This window comes from Salvelinus namaycush, chromosome 21 (assembly GCF_016432855.1).
Source record: "Salvelinus namaycush isolate Seneca chromosome 21, SaNama_1.0, whole genome shotgun sequence".
Lineage (NCBI taxonomy): Eukaryota > Metazoa > Chordata > Actinopteri > Salmoniformes > Salmonidae > Salvelinus > Salvelinus namaycush.
Window position 1 is genome coordinate 4,507,347 of NC_052327.1, and position 18,801 is coordinate 4,526,147.

The 18,801-nt window shown below is 41.2% G+C and overlaps 1 protein-coding gene across 1 annotated transcript in view; it reads right to left on the minus strand.

Moving 5' to 3' along the window:
• The window catches only part of si:dkeyp-19e1.3 (TBC1 domain family member 10B), a 92,602-nt gene that overhangs the window by 60,817 nt on the left and 12,984 nt on the right, over window positions 1-18,801 (minus strand). The window lies entirely within an intron of this gene.

An 18,801-nucleotide genomic window follows, 5' to 3' on the forward strand; every position in this document is an offset into this window, starting at 1 on the left:
TCGGTCCTATAAAAACCTGCTGTTTGTAAAATATTGTGTGCTATAGCTTGGAAAATAACAAAATGGGACAGGATGACCACGATGTTTGTTTACAACATTAGGGCTGTTTTCCTAAAGAAGTGAAATCCACTTCATGTTTTGTTTCCTTGCCACGATACTAACAAGTATCGCGATACTGGTATTGTCACTACCCTACCAAACAATAGCATAGTATGAGGTTCAAAGGTCATGGATCAGATTAACCAATCAATCAACTGCTCGATCAAAGTCGCCTACCGGCTATATCAGTCACTGTCCTAAATACTGGTAAAACTTAAAGACACCTAATTGCCAAAAGAAAGTACAAGATAGGTATGTGGCACATCCTATGAGCAAGCAAAGTAACAATCCATATAGGGCCTAGTTCACAACTAAGTATTAACGAGACCACCTGTTATTTTTGGTATTTCTCACTGCCTACTATCCTACGATGTTCCGTTTAAAATTAGTACCAGCAAATAGATGGTCCACCACATGCAAATCCAGTACTCATAGCTTAAGTTCACACATCAACTAGGCTAGGTCTGGAGAAGTGAGCTGGAGCAGACATTTAGTATACTGTACGTCAGCAGTTGCATGTGATGACAGGACAAACCCCAAACTGTAGGCAACATTCCTATGCACAACAGGTAGCAATATCAATAACCTTTACTACTAGCCTTGCTTCGTGCCACAAAGACACAAGGATGGTGAAAGAAACAATAGTTGGTCTACATTATCTCCAGTCTTCACCTGATCTGATTATGTACGAGGTCTGCATAGCACAGTGAGAGCAGACAGTGGTCAAAATAACTTTGGCCTATTTAGGGAAAGATGTTTCCCCACAATGTGTTGTTAGTAACAATAGAATAGCACATTATGTGAAGCCCTTATCAGTCTCTTTGGTTCCACACCGTTGAGCCGGCAAGAGATATGGGATATGCCACTGCACCTAAAATTTTACCTTAACTTCTTTGGGGTAGGGGGCAGCATTTTCACATCCAGATGAAAAGCATGCCCAGAGTGAACGGCCTGCTACAAAGCCATAAAAGCTAGAATATGCATAGTATTAGTAGATTTGGATAGAAAACACTCTGAAGTTTCTAAAACTGTTTGAATGATGTCTGTGAGTATAACAGAACTCATATGGCAGACAAAAACCTGAGAAAAAATGCAACCAGGAAGTGGGAAATCTGAGGTTGGTCGATTTTCAACTCAGCTCCTATTGAAGATACAGTGTGATATTGGTAATGTTGCTTCCTAAGGCTTCCACTAGATGTCAACAGTCTTTAGAACCTTGTCTGATGCTTCTACTGTGAAGTGGGCCCGAATGAGAGTGGATTGAGTAAGGTCTACCATGACCTGATCATGCGCGTTCATGTGAGAGCGAGCTCTATTCCAACGCACTTCTGAAGACAAAGGAATTCTCCGGTTGGAACATTATTGAAGAACTATGTTAAAAACATCCTAAAGATTGATTCAATACTTCGTTTGTCATGTTTTTACGGACTGTAATATAACTTTTTAAACTTTTCGTCCGTACTTTCCGCTGGACTTAGCCGCGCGTCGTGAGTTTGGAAAGTGTACTGAACGCTAGAACAACAAGGAGGAATTTGGACATAAATGATGAACATTATCGAACAAAACAAACATTTGTGGAACTGGGATTCCTGGGAGTGCATTCTGATGAAGATCAAAGGTAAGTGAATGTTTACAATGTTATTTCTGACTTCTGTTGACTGCACAATATGGCGGATATATTTGTGTCTTGATTGGGCTCTGAGCTCCGACTCAGATTATTGCATGGTTTGCTTTTTCCGTAAAGCTTTTTTGAAATCTGACACAGCGGTTGCATTAAGGAGAAATGCATCTAAAATTCCATGCATAACAGTTATATCTTTTAGCAATGTTTATTATGAGTATTCCTGTAAATTGATGTGGCTCTCTGCAAAATCAAAGGATGATTTGGAACTCGTGAACGTAACGCGCCAATGTAAACTCAGATTTTTGGATATAAATATGAACTTTACTGAACAAAACATACATGTATTGTGTAACATGAAGTCCTATGAGTGTCATCTGATGAAGATCATCAAAGGTTAGTGATTCATTTTATATATATTTCTGCTTTTTGTGAATCCTCTCTTTGGAAAAATGGCTGTGTAATTCTGTGAATAGGCACTCACCTAACATAATCGTTCGGTTTGCTTTCGTCGTAAAGCCTTTCTGAAATTGGACACTGTGGCTGGATTTACAACAAGTGTATCTTTAAAATTGTGTAAAATACATGTATGTTTGAGGAATTTAAATTATGGGATTTCTGTTTTGAATTTGGCGCCCTGCAGTTTCACTGGCTGTTGAAGAGGTGGGACGCTACCGTCTCACGTACCCTAGAGAGGTTAAAACACACTGCTCCATTGAGAAGATTGAAATACTGCTCGTTTTCCTGGAAATCTGCTATTTTCGTCCTCATGCTAGCTAGCAGTACCCATTTGCATAAATTAACATGGGTTAAATGAGGACCATAGGAATACAGAGGTAGCTTTTGTGAATGGTCCTGCTTTCAAGACATTCAGGCTATTCTAACTTCAAATTCTTTCAAATTTTTATTAACTATTAACTATAGACATTTGCATAAAATAACTAACCAACAGTAACTCTTGAACCGTTCAAGCTAGAGACACCAAACCAACTTTCACATGTTCAGGCTTATCCAATCAATCTATCTACTTTTTTCAAACTATAACCAGTCAATACCACTACTATATCACAACCATAAATACGTTAACATCTAGCAAGAACACCACATTTTCAAATTGTGATGATTTTTTTGTTAGGAATGAAAAGCTGACTGAAGACTGGACGGCCAGGTATTCGTGCAGTTTAGTCCATTTCTGTGGTAACATGGACTCTTAACGTGATGAAACTTTGTTGCTCCTTGCTAAAACAAGCAAGGTGTTGTAGCTAACGAGTCTTCAGTTGCCTATAAGCAATGCTCCCCCTCCCTGCAGCAGCACGTATAAATATAATGAAAATTCTATTTCTATGGCAGCAAGAAGTCAGGAGAGGAGAAGAGGAGAAAGTGTCTTTAAAACATTTGTATATATTTTGCTATAATGGTGACCGCAGCAGTCATTTGGCTCACCAATAACCATCATCTAAAATTACATGACCATCACAGCTCTAACAAATGAGCTAGGCTCCGACAGCCTAGGCTATGATTAGCCTACATAAAAACGATTGACAATAGTGAAGTCTCTTCTCCTTATCTGGAGCCATATCAAGTGTCACAGAGTAGGAGTGCTGATTTAGGATCAGGACCCTGCTGTCAATGTAGTCTTGTTCATTGTGATCTAAAAGGCAAAACTGGTTCTAAAATCAGCACTCCTACGCTGACATGCTTGTTTGCTTACATACAGCCCCTGGCCATCAATCTCAACATTTTTTTATACAACAGTTTGCCTAAGCAATGACATGAATTAGGCAGAAAAATATGAAAATCATGAAGACAAGTGAATAACCAGGCCCCAAAGCACATAAACACAGCCAATTTCTTATCTAAGCTCGTGTTCATTAGGACAAAACTGAAAACTTTAAAAAATGTTTGCAACAGAAAGCAAAAATTAGCATTTATTATTGGACAAGTCTAGGTAGGTTCCAAACTATTTGTCTGTTTTCTTCCGTTTGGTGCCTAATGATCACGACCCAGCCATATTCTTATCTAAGCTCCAGAACCTTTCTAGGTCTGAGCTGTTTTTTTTCATCTTGAGGTGGCCAGGTTGTGTTAAAGGCTCGATGCAGCCATTATCTCAATATCAAATAATTTCTGGGTAACAATTGTTTTATTATTAAAATGGTCAAAAAGAAACAAAAAGAGAGCTTCTTAGCAGGGAGCAATTTCTCAAACAAGACGTTCGCTAGGACTGCCTGGGAGTGCCTAATTAGTGCCTAATTAGACGAGCCTAATGGGAGGGATATGTAACCTGAAAACTAGCTGTTATTGGCATAAAGATTTGAAACTGTATTTGTTATTGGTTTATTAACTTATATCGCCTGGTAATGTCGCCAGGGAGGCCAAAACTCCATCCCACCAAAATAGGCTGAAATTTCAGGCATTCTTTTCAAACAGCTTACACTAAAACGGCATTATCATCATTTTCACAGTATCATTGCAACTCAGTTTGGAAATATATACTGAACAAAAATATAAACGCAACATGTAAAGCGTTGGTCCCATGTTTCATGAGCTGAAATAAAGATCCAATAAGTTTGTCAGACCAGCAGGGATCGTCAGACCAGCCAGAGAATACTGCGGAGTATTTCTGTCTGTAATAAAGCCCTTTGTGGGGAAAAGAATTATTGGCTAGGTTGACTGCTCCCCAGTGGGTGGCCCTGCCCAATTATGTGATATCCATAGATTATGGCCTAATGAATTCATTTCAATTGACACATTTCTTAAATGAACTAACTCCGTCAAATCGTTGAAATTGTTGGATGTTGCGTTTCGATTTTTGTTCAGTATATACATAACACAGGTAATCAGGTTTTTGACCGCACTGGGCCTTTAAAAGGCTACTCTTAAGATTTCCAGTCTGCTTCCTGTGTTATGACCCTCAGACTGCTGATAATATTGTGTTTGGTCAGGAAGAGAAGGAAACACCGCCACCACTCCTTCAATACAAGGGATGATGGTGTTGTTGGTGACTTGGACTAATATTTACGTGAGGCTAGTGGGGGAAAAAATGGAGTGTCCCCTACTGAACAGGATCTCAGGTCAAAGTGCACTGCTCTCTGGGCTAGTTCTTGCATGTGTGTTTGCATGTAGTCAGCACGGCCACTGAGCAGCCAGGTCAAATTACGTCCAACACTGTCCTTATTTTGTCTGTGAATCACACGCAACAGCTGAGTTCCACCTTCTTTGTCGGTTGAGTCAAAGCATGATGGATTATGATCAATTCAAAGTGCCTTGCTTTATTAGGGGTTTCTTTTCAAGTGGGGACTAGCCGTGATCAGCAGAGTATGAAACAGAAGACAGACTAACAAGTGAATAAGCAGAAGCGGAGGAAGAGATGAGTGGGCGAGATGACACTACTTAACTACTGTACACCATCCATGCACTTGGAAAACTGTTACAGAGGGAGGGAGCGTGTGAAATATATATATTTTTAAATGCTTTGGCAATATTTGCAGACTGTACTACATGCAAATCAAGCACTAATAAATCAGAACATCTGAGAGATTGCGAGGGCGAGAGAGGTGAGAAAAAGGGAGTATGGGAAAGTGAGAGAGGAGATATTTTGATGTAGAGTGTGATCAAAAGGCCTATTCAAATCAGTGGCATGTATAGTAGTCACATTACACAAAATAGGTAGCGAGACAGTAAACCTTCATAGTAGCCTTAGTATATAGGTGATTGTGTAAAAGACAACCTGACCATGCACAAATAAAATTTTCAAATTAAAGCATGTTCCAAAGTATCCTAAAGATCTACAGTACCAGTCAAAAGTTTGGACACCTACTCATTGAAGAGCTTATTTTTCTATAATGTAGAGTAATAAAGACATCAAAACTATGAAATAACACATATGGAATCATGTAGTAACCAAAAAAGTGTTAAACTCAAAATATTTATATTTGAGATTCTTCAAAGTAGCCACCCTTTGCCTTGATGACAGCTATGCACACTCTTGGCATTCTCTCAACCAGCTTCATGAGGTAGTCACCTGGAATGCATTTCAATTAACAGATGTGCCTTGTTAAAAGTTAATTTATGGAATTTCTTTCCTTCTTAATGCGTTTGAGCTAATCAGTTGTATTCTGACAAGGTAGGGGTGGTATACAGAAGATAGCCCTATTTGGTAAAAGCCAAGTCCATATTATGGCAAGAACAGCTCAAATAAGCAAATAGAAATGACAGTCCATCATTACTTTAATTAAGACATGGTCAGACAATCCAGAACATTAAGAACTTTGAAAGTTTCTTCAAGTGCAGTCGCAAAAATCATCAAGCACTATGATGAAACTTGCTCTCATGAGGACCGCCACAGGATAGGAAGACCCAGAGGTACCTCTGCTGCAGAGGATACGTTCATGAGTTGACACCACAGAAATTGCAGCCCAAATAAATGCTTCAGAGTTCAACAGACAGACACACCTCAACATAAACTGCTCAGAAGAGATCAGGCGTTCATGGCCGAATTGCTGCAAAGAAACCACTACTAAAAGACACCAATAAGAAGAAGACGTGCTTGTGGCAAGAAACACGAGCAATGGACATTAGACCGGTGGAAATCTGTCCTTTGGTCCGATGAGTCCAAATTAGACATTTTTGTTCCAACCGCCGTGTCTTTGTGAGACACAGAGTAGGTGAACGGATGATCTCTGCATGTGTGGTTCCCACTGTGAAGCATAGAGGTGGTGTGATGATGCTTTGCTGGTGACACTGTCTGGGATTTATTTAGAATTCAAGGTACACGTAGCCAGCATGACTACCACAGCATTCTGCAGCGATACGCCATCCCATCTGGTTTGCGCTTAGTGGGACTATCATTTATTTGTCAACAGAACAATAACCTAACACACCTCCAGGCTGTGTAAGGGCTATTTGACCAAGAAGGAGAGTGATGGAGTGCTGCAAACCACTAAAGATTACAGTGCCCACATTCAGGCACTAGATTTACTGGTAATTACTTCTGTTTTATATGCCTTATTCATTTTCCACCATGTTATGTCAGCATACAAAAAAACTCAGGTTTCTCTGTCAAATAACCGCGAATCTGTCTCCATCCAGTGTTCGGCTGGGTCGTAACAATCCATTTTATCAGCTAATTGCCAAGTCAAAGGGGAATCCTTAGAAAAGCTGCTCTCTTGTTCAACTTGCTCATGACACAGACGTCACTGGATTCCTATCAAGCAGGAGTTTCTAAATATATAACACATATACAGTTGAAGTCGGAAGTTTACATAGACTTAGGTTGGAGTCATTAAAACTTGTCTTTCAATCACTCCACAAATGTCTTGTTAACAAACTATAGTTTTGGCAAGTTGGTTAGGACATCTACTTTGTGCATGACAAGTAATTTTTCATACAATTGTTAACAGACAGATTCTTTCACTGTATCACAATTCCAGTGGGTCAGAAGTTTACATACAAAGTTGAATGTGCCTGTAAACAGCTTGGTAAATTCCAGAAAATGATGTTATGGCTGTAGAAGCTTCGGATATGCTAATTGACATAATTTGAGTCAATTGGAGATGTACCTGTGGATGAATTTCAAGGCCTACCTTCAAACTCAGTGCCTCTTTGCTTGACATCATGGGAAAATCAAAAGAATTCGGCCAAGACCTCAAAAAAAAAATTGTAGACCTCCACAAGTCTGGTTCATCCTTGGGAGCAATTTCCAAACGCCTGAAGATACCACGTTCATCTGTACAAACAATAGTATGCAAGTATAAACACCATGGGACCACGCAGCCGTCACACTGCTCAGGAAGGAGACGCGTTCTGTCTCCTAGAGATGAACGTACTTGCAAATCAAGTGCAAATCAATCCCAGAACAACAGCAAAGGACCTTGTGAAGATGCTGGAGGAAACAGGTACAAACGTATCTATATCCACAGTAAAACGAGTCCTATATCAACATAACCTGAAAGGCTGCTCAGCAAGGAAGAAGCCACTGCTCCAAAACCGCCATAAAAAAGCCAGACTACGGTTTGCAACTGTACATGGGGACAAAGATCGTACTTTTTGGAGAAATGTCCTCTGGTCTGATGATACAAAAATAGAACTGTTTGGCCATAATGACCATCGTTATGTTTGGAGGAAAAAGGGGGAGGCTTGCAAGCCGAAGCACACATCCCAACCGTGAAGCACGGGGTGGCAGCATCATGTTGTAGGGGTGCTTTGCTGCAGGAGGGACTGGTGCACTTCACAAAATAGATGGCATCATGAGGCAAGGAAAATTCTGTGGATATATTGAAGCAACATCTCAAGACATCAGTCAGGAAGGTAAAGCTTGGTCGCAAATGGGTCTTCCAAATGGACAATGATCCCAAGCATACTTCCAAAGTTGTGGAGAAATGGCTTAAGGACAACAAAGTCAAGGTATTGGAGTGGCCATCACAACGCCCTGACCTCAATCCTATAGAACATTTGTGGGCAGAACTGAAAAAGCATGTGCGAGCAAGGAGGCCTACAAATTTGACTCAGTTACACCAGCTCTGTCAGGAGGAATGGGCCAAAATTCAGCCAACTTATTGTGGGAAGCTTGTGGAAGGCTACCCAAAACGTTTGACCCAAGTTAAACAATTTAAAGGCAATGCTACCAAATACTAATTGAGTGTATGTAAACTTCTGACCCACTGGGAATGTGATGAAAGAAATTAAAGCTGAAATAAATCACTGTACTATTATTCTGACTTCTCACATTCTTAAAATAAAGTGGTGATCCTAACTGACCTAAGACAGGGAATTTTTACTAGGATTAAATGTTAGGAATTGTGAAAAGCTGAGTTTAAATGTATTTGGCTAAGGTGTATGTAAACTTCCGACTTCAACTGTATTTTTTTTATTTAACTAGGAAAGTTCGTTAAGAACAAATTCTTATTCACAATGACGGCCTACCCCAGCCAAACCCTAACCCGGATGATGCTGGGCCAAATGTGCGCTGCCCTATGGGACTCCAAATCACAGCCGGTTGTGATAAGCCTGGAATCAAACCAGGGTCTGTAGTGACGCCTCTACCACTGAGATGCAGTGCCTTGTGCTACTCGGGAGCCACATTTATCACAGCAGTATGATAAAGATTGCAACCAACACGCCGTTTTAATTCCCCCAAAATGTTGATTTAGACATTCACAATTTTGTCACATTTTGACACACTAATGTCATGACAGGTGAAAAAATGTAGGTAGATGTTCTTTAAATTGATTCTAACTAAAAGTTTTAGAACACCTACTCATTCAAGGGTTGCTTTATTTTGACTATTTTCTACATTGCAGACAAATAGTGAAGACATCAAAACTACGAACACATATTGAATCATGTAGTAACCAAAAAAAAGTGTTAAACAAATCAAAATATATGTTAAATTTGAGAATTTTCAAATGCCCACCCTTTGCCTTGACAGCTTTGCACATTGCTGGCATTCTCTCAACCAGCTTCACCTGGAATGCTTTTCCAACAGTCTTGAAGGAGTTCCCACATATGCTGCTTTTCCTTCACTCTGCAGTCCAACTCATCCCAAACCATCTCAATTGGGTTGAGTTCGGGTGATTGTGGAGGCCAGGTCATCTGATGCAGCACTCCATCACTCTCCTTTTTGGTCAAATAGCCCTTACACAGCCTGCAGGTGTGTGTTGGTCATTGTCCTGTTGAAAAACAAATGATCGTGGGACTAAGCCCATCATATTTGTATTTGGTTAATTATATGTTTATTTATTTAGTAGATCATGTAGGTTTGAAAAGTATTGTTTTTTTCTCAAACAAACAATTCCAGGTGAAAGCCAACAATACATAATTCAAAATATTGCCTTCTTACAAAACAGTTTAAAACAGCTGTCAGCTCAAGAGGTTTTATTTGCTTTATTTCTCCAACATGCCATTATTTACAAGTCCACTTTTGGGGGGTATACACCTGCCCCAAGGTGTACTATAGACACTTCAAAAATTTTATTCATATTTTGTTTGTCCATTCTGTGAGACATGAAAGTTGTGTGTGTGCAAATGCCATGTCCATAATGCTGGAATTACCCATATATTACCCAGTGCAGAGTAAGAGTGAAAGACATGGGTAAAAGAAAGAGAGAGAGGTGGAGTGATATTCTGAACTGCGGCCAAAACAATGATGACATTAAGGATGCTCGTCTTTCTGCAGGGCAGGGGCCCGAATTACATAATTTCCTGTTGGTGACCGCAGGATCTAACTCTGGCATACAAATGTCCTGTGACGGAATGTTTGCCAATATGACATTTATTGAGCAGCTCATCAAACTCATGCACATGTTTCTCAGCATGTGTGTGTGTAAATAAAACCAGTCTAGGCCTTATACCAAGATGCATGGTTTGAAACTATGATTAATGCCCCTAGCATTACATCTTTAAAGTACATTTATCAAATCTTTAAATCAGACTGTTCAGACTGCTTCCATGCTTTTGGCCTACTCACCAACGGTTATGGATGAAGACCGTCATGAAAATAAAATAACCGTCATAACCGTTAAAAACCATGGCCTCTTAATAACGTGATAAAACTTTGTTTCCCTTTGCTGAAACAAGCAGGGTTTTGTCACAAACGAGTCTTTGGTTGCCTAGGCAACGCCCCCTCCCTGCAGCGGCAGCACACCTATAAATAGAATGAATAGAAGGGGCTTAGAACCGCTAACCCTGGGAATTTGACTGGTTATCTCATGTGTACACTCGCAATGGCTGCCTGGTATTATGATGCAATCTATTCCATAGTAATGTAGAATGATTATTAAAATGTTAACCGATGTGGTTCATGCAATGGAATGTATTTTTTGTAATGTCAGTTGAATCAACAAATATTGACGCTTACTTCCGGCCGCCAGTCTACCCATTACGCCATAATTTACTTGAATATTACGCCCTTCTATTGCAGCTCATGCAGTCGGGAGCAGAGGAGAAAATGTGCGGTGACCACAATAATTTGGCTGTCAATTACGGTCATCCAAAATTCCATGACTTTCACAGCCCTACCTCCTATCCACTACAATTGAATCATGGGGCCCAAAACCTTCTGTTGGTATATCATTACAGTCTACTGGAGATGTGTGACAAGTTGGGAAGGAAGTTTCTCTCTTCTGCATGGCTACCCAGAATGTCATGTTCCCCTGGATGAGGCCTTACAGGAAGTAAACATTTCAGCAGACCAAGTGCGGAGACAAAAACAGCCAAGCAGCCAGACATTCAAAGGCCTGTTTTGGGGCAATTCCTGGATTATGGAAATGACATTTGCACACAATATTAAACGTCTCTGAATGAAGAAACTAAACACAAATTATACTTTTGATGTGTATACAGTAGCCCTTGGGGGGAGTGTATATAGGGCTGTTGCGGTGACCGTATTAATACAACACTGGCAGCCATGAGTCATGACCGCAGTAACATTCCACTTGATCGGTGAGTCACGGTAATCTCCCTTTATGCACTCTGGACATGCATTGGTAGTACCCAACTCTGGTACTCAGGACTCTATTGTCCTACAAACAACTCTGTCATCAATGCAAATGAAATCGAAAATCACATCACACACTTATCAACAAAGTACTGTGCTTTTAAAACTCACCTCACTGTGAGCCTCAGAAGAATATCGATTTATACGCCGAGTCGGTGAGTGAGTTTATAAGGAGGTGTATTGGAGATGTTGTACCCACTGTGACTATTAAAACCTGTCCTAACCAAAAGCCGTGGATAGATAGCAGCAATTCGCACGAGTCGTATGTGGCAGGGTCTGTAATAGTTTGCAAGCTCTGCCACATCCGACAAGCGTCGGAGCCGGCGTAGTACGATTCGATCTTAGTCCTGTATTGATGCTTAGCCTGTTTGATGGTTCGTCGGAGGGCATAGCAGGATTTCTTATAACCTTCCGGGTTAGTCACATTCCTTGAAAGCGGCAGCTCTAGCCTTCAGCTCAGTGAGAATGTTGCCTATAATCCATGGCTTCTGGTTGGGGTATATACATACAGTCACTGTGGGGACGACGTCCTCGATTCACGTATTGATAAAGCCAGTGACTGACGTGGTGTACTCAACGCCATCGGAAGAATCTCGGAACATATTCCGGTCTGTGATAGCAAAACAGTCTTGTAGTTTAGCATCTGCTTCATCTGACCACTTTTTCTATTGGCCGAGTCACTGGTAATTCCTGCTTGTAAGCAGGAATCAGGAGGAGAGTTGTGGTCAGATTTGCCAAATGGAGGGCAAGGAAGAGCTTTGTACACGTGTGTGGAGTGAAGTTGGTCTAGAATTTTTTTCCCTCTATTTGCACATTTAACATGCTGATAGAAATTAGGTAAAACTGATTTAAATTAACCTGCATTAAAGTCCCTGGCCACTAGGAGCACCACCGCTGGATGAGTGTTTTCCTGTTTGGTTATGTCGGAATACAGCTTATTGAGTGCGGTTTAAGTGCCAGCCTCGGTCTGTGGTGGAATGTAGACAGCATCAAAAAATACAAATGAAAACTCTCTAGGTAGATAGAGTATCTCATGATAAGCTGTAGACCACACTACCTCAGGTGAGCAAAACCCTGAGACTTCCTTAGATAGTGCACCAGCTATTGTTTACAAATATGCATAGGCCCCTGCCCCGTGTCTTACCAGAAGCTGCTGTTCTGTCCTGCCGATAGTGTATAACCCGCCAGATGTATGTTCTTAATGTCGTCGTTCAGCCACGACACGGTGAAACATAAGATATTACAGTTTTTAATGTCCCGTTGGTAGGATATACATGCTCATCCCATTTACTTTTTAGCAATTGAACGATAGCTAGCAGAACAGAAAGCAAGGGCAGATTAGCCACTCGTCGCCTGATCCTCACAAGGCATCCTGATCTCTTCCGCGAAACCTACGTTTCCTTTTCCAGTGAATCACGGGGATCTGGGCCTGGTCGGGTGTCCATAGTATATCCCTCGTGTCCGACTCATTGAAGAACTCCGTGTACAATCTGAGGTGAGTAATACCAGTTCTGATGTCCAGAAGCTTTTTTCAGTCATAAGAGACAGCAGCAGCAACATTATGTACAAAACAAGTTACGAACAATGCAATAAAACTAACAAAATAGCATGGTTGGTTAAGAGCTGCAAAGAAACCACTACTAAAGGACAGAGCACTCATTATGCATTTGGGTTCCAAGGTTTTTACATGACCAATCAATCATAGCGAGTGGTTACAAATACAAATTTGACATTATGCCACCCGTCGCTTGTAACATTTTTCAGCAAAGATGTCTGACAAAAACGTTACGGTGGAAGCAAATGTAAGTAATTATAACGTCATAACGAGTCAAGCAAAAAATGCACAATTGAGAGGAATATGTTAGTTAATGTGGAGACAAACGATTGTGCATATCGGGCGATTGTGCACATCGGGCGATAGGCCTTCAGTACCTCGTGGAGTGGGAGGGGTACGGTCCGGAGGAGATGGGTGCCAGTGGAGGACATCCTGGACCCTTCGTTGCTGCGGGAGTTTCACCGTCTCCACCCGGATCGCCCTGCGCCTCGTCCCCGAGGCCGGTGTCGGAGAGCTGCTGGAGCCGCGCGTCAAGGGAGGGGTACTGTCACGACTTCCGCCGAAGTTGGTCCCTCTCTCCTTGTTCGGGTGGCGGTCGACGTCACCAGTTTTCTAGCACCACCGATCCACTTTTCATTTTCCATTTGTTTTGTCTTCATTGTACACACCTGGTTTCCATTCCCATAAATATGTTCCTTTTTTAACCCTCTGGTTCCCCCCATGGTTTTGTGCGTGTTTGTTCACAATAGTCAATTGTCAATGTTAGCTAGCTACCATTTAACCTATTTGATTAACTTTAGCTAGCTATGACAATCGTTTTTTATTGCTAGCACTCTATGGATTTGGATTATGGTGAATTGTTTAGTTAGCATGTCTAAACAAAAAAGACTCCACTTTCGTCAGATGATTACATGACCCATCAAGTTAGCCAGGTGTGTTTGACGGTGATTACGGCTATCTATTGTATAATAATACCGAAACATATGCAATTTGTCTTTCAGCATCAGTAGAACACGCCTGACTCTCCTCCACCAGTCATACAAAGAGAATGATCTAATGCCTCCCATCAAAAAGAGAGCTGGCCCAAGCAAGCACATCTTACACCTGAAGCATGAGGACTTGCAGCGAGTGGTGAACTTCAACACAACTACGCAGAGGATAATGCACTATTATTACCAAGATGATTATTTAAATTGGACCTCCATGATTGGCACTACTTTTATTGATCTCACCTTCTGTATTTTCCAGAGGTACGTGTAGTTGGGCTGTCCATTTAACTTCCAGTTTCCAATATGATGTTTCTGTATGCAGTGCTGCCGCTCTGCACATTTGTAGGTAAATGAAACTTACCTGATCTTGCATTAAGAAAAAAAAAAAAAACGTACGTTTTACGTTACATTTTCATTAACTTAATGTTATTTTGATGTTTGCTGGTGCACTATGCATTCTGACCCTATGCAGCCAGGACCCATCTACTTTTTAACTCATTGCAAGTGTAGCTTGTTTAGTGTCAGCTGTGAAGGAATACTACAACAACAAGTCAACTACTTGACTGATGAAGGTATGTCTTCGAGCAAAGGCAGTGCCACAGTCGTCAACTACATGAACCATTTCTTAAGCAACTACGGAATTGTGATAACTGCAGTGGCCAAAACAAGAACGTGCTCTGGTATTGTGCCTGGCGGCGCATGCACAAGCGCCGCCACAGTCTGGACATTCACTTCCTGATTAAAGGCCACACCAAGTTTGCCCCCGACTGGTGCTTCAGCTTCATCAAGCAGCGCTTCAAAAAGACCAGAATGAACACTTTGAGATTGCTGGTGTTGTGAAGGACAGGACTGTGATAGGGGTCAACATCCCAGAGCTGATTGGACTGGAGGATGGTACAGTGCTGGTGGAAAGCCATGGCTGGCGGCAACACCTGACTCCGTACTTCAGGCCGCTGCCATAGTTCACGTCAGGCAAATATAATTTTCATTGCATGAGGTTATTCTTATCTAAACTTGGGAGTTGAATTGATGTTGATCAAGGTTGTAATGTCTTAATTGTTTTGTTATTTCCTGTTTTACAGCTTCGATGCTCTGGAGCCTGGTGTTGTTGTCACCAAGGAGCGTTCAGACTGTCGGGACCAGGTTTCAGTCGCTGCGCAATGCTGACATCCTTCCTCCCACAGACGGTCTGCCTATACAAGCACCACCTTGACGGGACACAGCTAGACAAACTTACGTTCTTGAGAAGATCAGGGAGTTTTGCGACAAAGAGGCTATGGACATCAAATGCCATGCACCAAAGTCAAGGACAGGACAGAAACAGGCTCTCCGAATATAGATTCCATTGTTCATGCGTGGTTCAGACGGACCAGTCATCAGCACTATCTGCAGTGCCTCTATTCAAATGAAGGTCTCCTACGTAGCGATTTGATTTTTTTTTTATGCTGCTGCTCAGCTACAGTTGAAGTCGGAAGTTTACATACACCTTAGCCAAATACATTTACTCAGTTTCACAATTCCTGACATTTGATCCCAGTAAAAATTCCCTGTCTTAGATCAGTTAGGATAACCACTATTTTGAGAATGTGAAATGTCAGAATAATAGGTGAGAGAATGATTTATTTCAGATGTTATTTCTTTCATCACATTCCCAGTGGGTAAGAAGTTTACATACACTCAATTAGTATTCGGTAGCATTGACTTTAAATTTTTTAACTTGGGTCAAATGTTTTGGGTAGCCTTCCACAAGCTTCCCACGATAAGTTGGCTGAATTTTGGCCCATTCCTCCTGACAGAGCTGGTGTAACTGAGTCAAATTTGTAGGCCTCCTTGCTCGCACATGCTTTTTCAGTTCTGCCCACAAATGTTCTATAGGATTGAGGTCAGCCATTGAGGTCGGCCATTTTGCCACAACTTTGGAAGTATGCTTGGGGTCATTGTCCATTTGAAAGCCCCATTTGCGACCAAGCTTTAACTTCCTGACTGATGTCTTGAGATGTTGCTTCAATATATCCACATACTTTTCCGTCCTCATGATGCCATCTATTTTGTGAAGTGCACCAGTCCCTCCTGCAGCAAAGCACCCCCACAACATGATGCTGCCACCCCCGTGCTTCACGGTTGAGATGGTGTTCTTCGGCTTGCAAGCATCCCCCTTTTTCCTTAAAACATAACGATGGTCATTATGGCCAAACAGTTCTATTTTTGTTTCATCAGACCAGAGGACATTTCTCCAAAAAGTACAGTCTTTGTCCCCATGTGCAGTTGCAAATCGTAGTCTGGCTTTATTATAGCAGTTTTGGAGCAGTGGCTTCTTCCTTGCTGAGCAGCCTTTCAGGTTATGTCGATATAGGACTCGTTTTACTGTGGATATAGATACTTTTGTACCCGTTTCCTCCAGCATCTTCACAAGGTCCTTTGCTGTTGTTCTGGGATTGATTTGCACTTTTCACACCAAAGTCCGTTCATCTCTAGGAGACAGAACGCGTCTCCTTCCTGAGCGGTATGACAGCTGCGTGGTCCCATGGTGTTTATACTTGCGTACTATTGTTTGTACAGATGAATGTGGTACCTACAGGCGTTTGGAAATTGCTCCCAAGGATGAACCAGACTTGTGGAGGTCTACAATTTTTTTTTGAGGTCTTGGCTGATTTCTTTTGATTTTCCCATGATGACAAGCAAAGAGGCACGGAGTTTGAAGGTAGGCCTTGAAATGCATCCACAGGTACACCTCCAATTGACTCAAATGATGGCAATTAGCATATCAGAAGCTTATAAAACCATGACATAATTTTCTGGCATGTTCCAAGCTGTTTAAAGGCACAGTCAACTTAGTGTATGTAAACTTCTGACCCACTGGACTTGTGATAGTGAACTATAAGTGAAATAATCTGTCTGTAAACAATTGTTGGAAAGATTACTTGTGTCATCCACAAAGTAGATGTCCTAACCTACTTGCCAAAACTATAGTTGTTAACAAGAAATGTGTGGAGTGGTTGAAAAAATGTTTTAATGACTCCGACCTAAGTGTATGTAAACTTCTAACTTCAACTGTACTTTACCCGACTGTATGCATATAGTTACCTCATATCACTGATATTGTTCTTGTACATCATTTTATTCATATTGACACTATATATTTCTGATATACAAGTAACCATTTGGCTGTACCGTTTACACCTTCTGTAGAGACCCATCCACTTGGCAAGATGTGGCTAGGGGTTATAGCATTTATTTCACATGACCCATCAATTTAGGCAAGTGTCTGGATAAACTTAATCTAATATTTATAAAATATTTTCACCTGGAATTGTTCCTTGTTGTAGGCTACTACTTTTAGTATTCATCTTTACTACACTACTCACTGTTTAGCACATGACCTCACATGTGAATCCTTAACGAGATGGGTGGGGCTGGCTTAAGAGGGTGCGAACAATGCTGAATGGGTGTAGACAAAGGAGAGCTCTCCAGTAGGTACCAAAACTTTCAAAGGCCATTTTCTCAAAAATTAGTTTACAAGTTTATCAACTTTCAAAGCATAATTACTTTCCCACTGTTCCTCAAATGCAGTGTAAGATATAAAAAAAATTACCTGAGAGTTTACTTTTATCCAATGTAAACACAATTTCAAATTTTGCTACATAAGACTGATTTGAGCAGGTCGATCACATATTTAGAGTTAGAAAGCCACTTACTCAGGTGCTGAATTATCCCCCAAATAAACGTGCATATGCTATTATTGCACATGAAGATGAATCTCTTATGAACAAAAAAAACTGTCAACCCAAAATATATGACAATCACTGGATTAGGTTGCACATTCAAATATTTTGAATCAACATGATTTGAACACCATCTCAGTAGTGTAACACTTTAATAAAAGCATTTTTTAAGATTAAATTACTTTATATATGATAAAAATATGTTCTGTGTAACTGGGCATTTTTTGTGGTGCAACCAAATCATTGGCTGGTGCCACCAGGGTAAAATGTTAGTCTGGAGCCCTGCAATGGTTGCGTGTCACGTGATCGACTGCGCACTCGGGCATCAAATGGCTATCCTGTGAGCTGTTTAGCTGATATGTTACCTATCCAGACGTTGTAAGATCTGGCATGCGTCTGCAATGGACTCGGGCAGGAACTCAACCATTGACTGCAATGTGTATTCTCAATTGTTTGGCCTATGAATATTTCTTGGCTGAAATCAAAGTTTTAATGTCACGTGCACAAGTGCAGTGAAATGCATTTATTGAAAGCTCTAAACACAACAATCCTGTGATCAATATAATACAAAAAAAAAAGACATAGGGAGCAAAGTTGGGTCAGAGCCCGCAAAACGGTGGCCATACAGTACGGCAGATCACAACACCCTCCTCGCAAATAAACAGATGACCAAAATGATAACATCAGTATGATGCCACATCCTGTCAGTATTAGATAAGCTCATTGTTTTGGAGCGCATTTAAGCCCTGCGAGCTTTGCACAAATATCTAATAAGATCCCCTAGGACAGCCAAACTACAGTGGGATGCAGCTTTAAACATACATCACCAAATTAGGGCCTTCCTTGAACCCTGATTGCCAGTCAGTGACAGCTCTGAAGAAAACCAGATGGACATGACAAAATTATTATGAGGGATAAGCTATAGCCTAGGCTACAGTATGTCTCAAGTGTCTCATTTTAACTTCCACCCTCAACCCTTTACACTCGTGGGAATTGGCCAACAGACGGGTTGGCTGACAATGTCACGTAAATTATGTGTGCGCACCGACGTGGCCGGAAGGCGCGCGATATGATTCTGAATGTTCAGATAGCTAGCAACAATGACGAGAAGCTGCCATGTGGGGAATAGTAGGTTGCTTGTTTCAGTTTGTTGTATCTTGTTATTGATACCATGTCGTTTTAAGGTGTTTTGACTAATCGATGAATGAAGGTCACTAATTAGTAAGGAACTCCCCTCACCTGGTTGTCTAGGGCTTAATTGAAAGGGAAAAACCCAAAACCCGCAGACCTACTGCCCTCCATGGAATGAGTTTGACACCCCT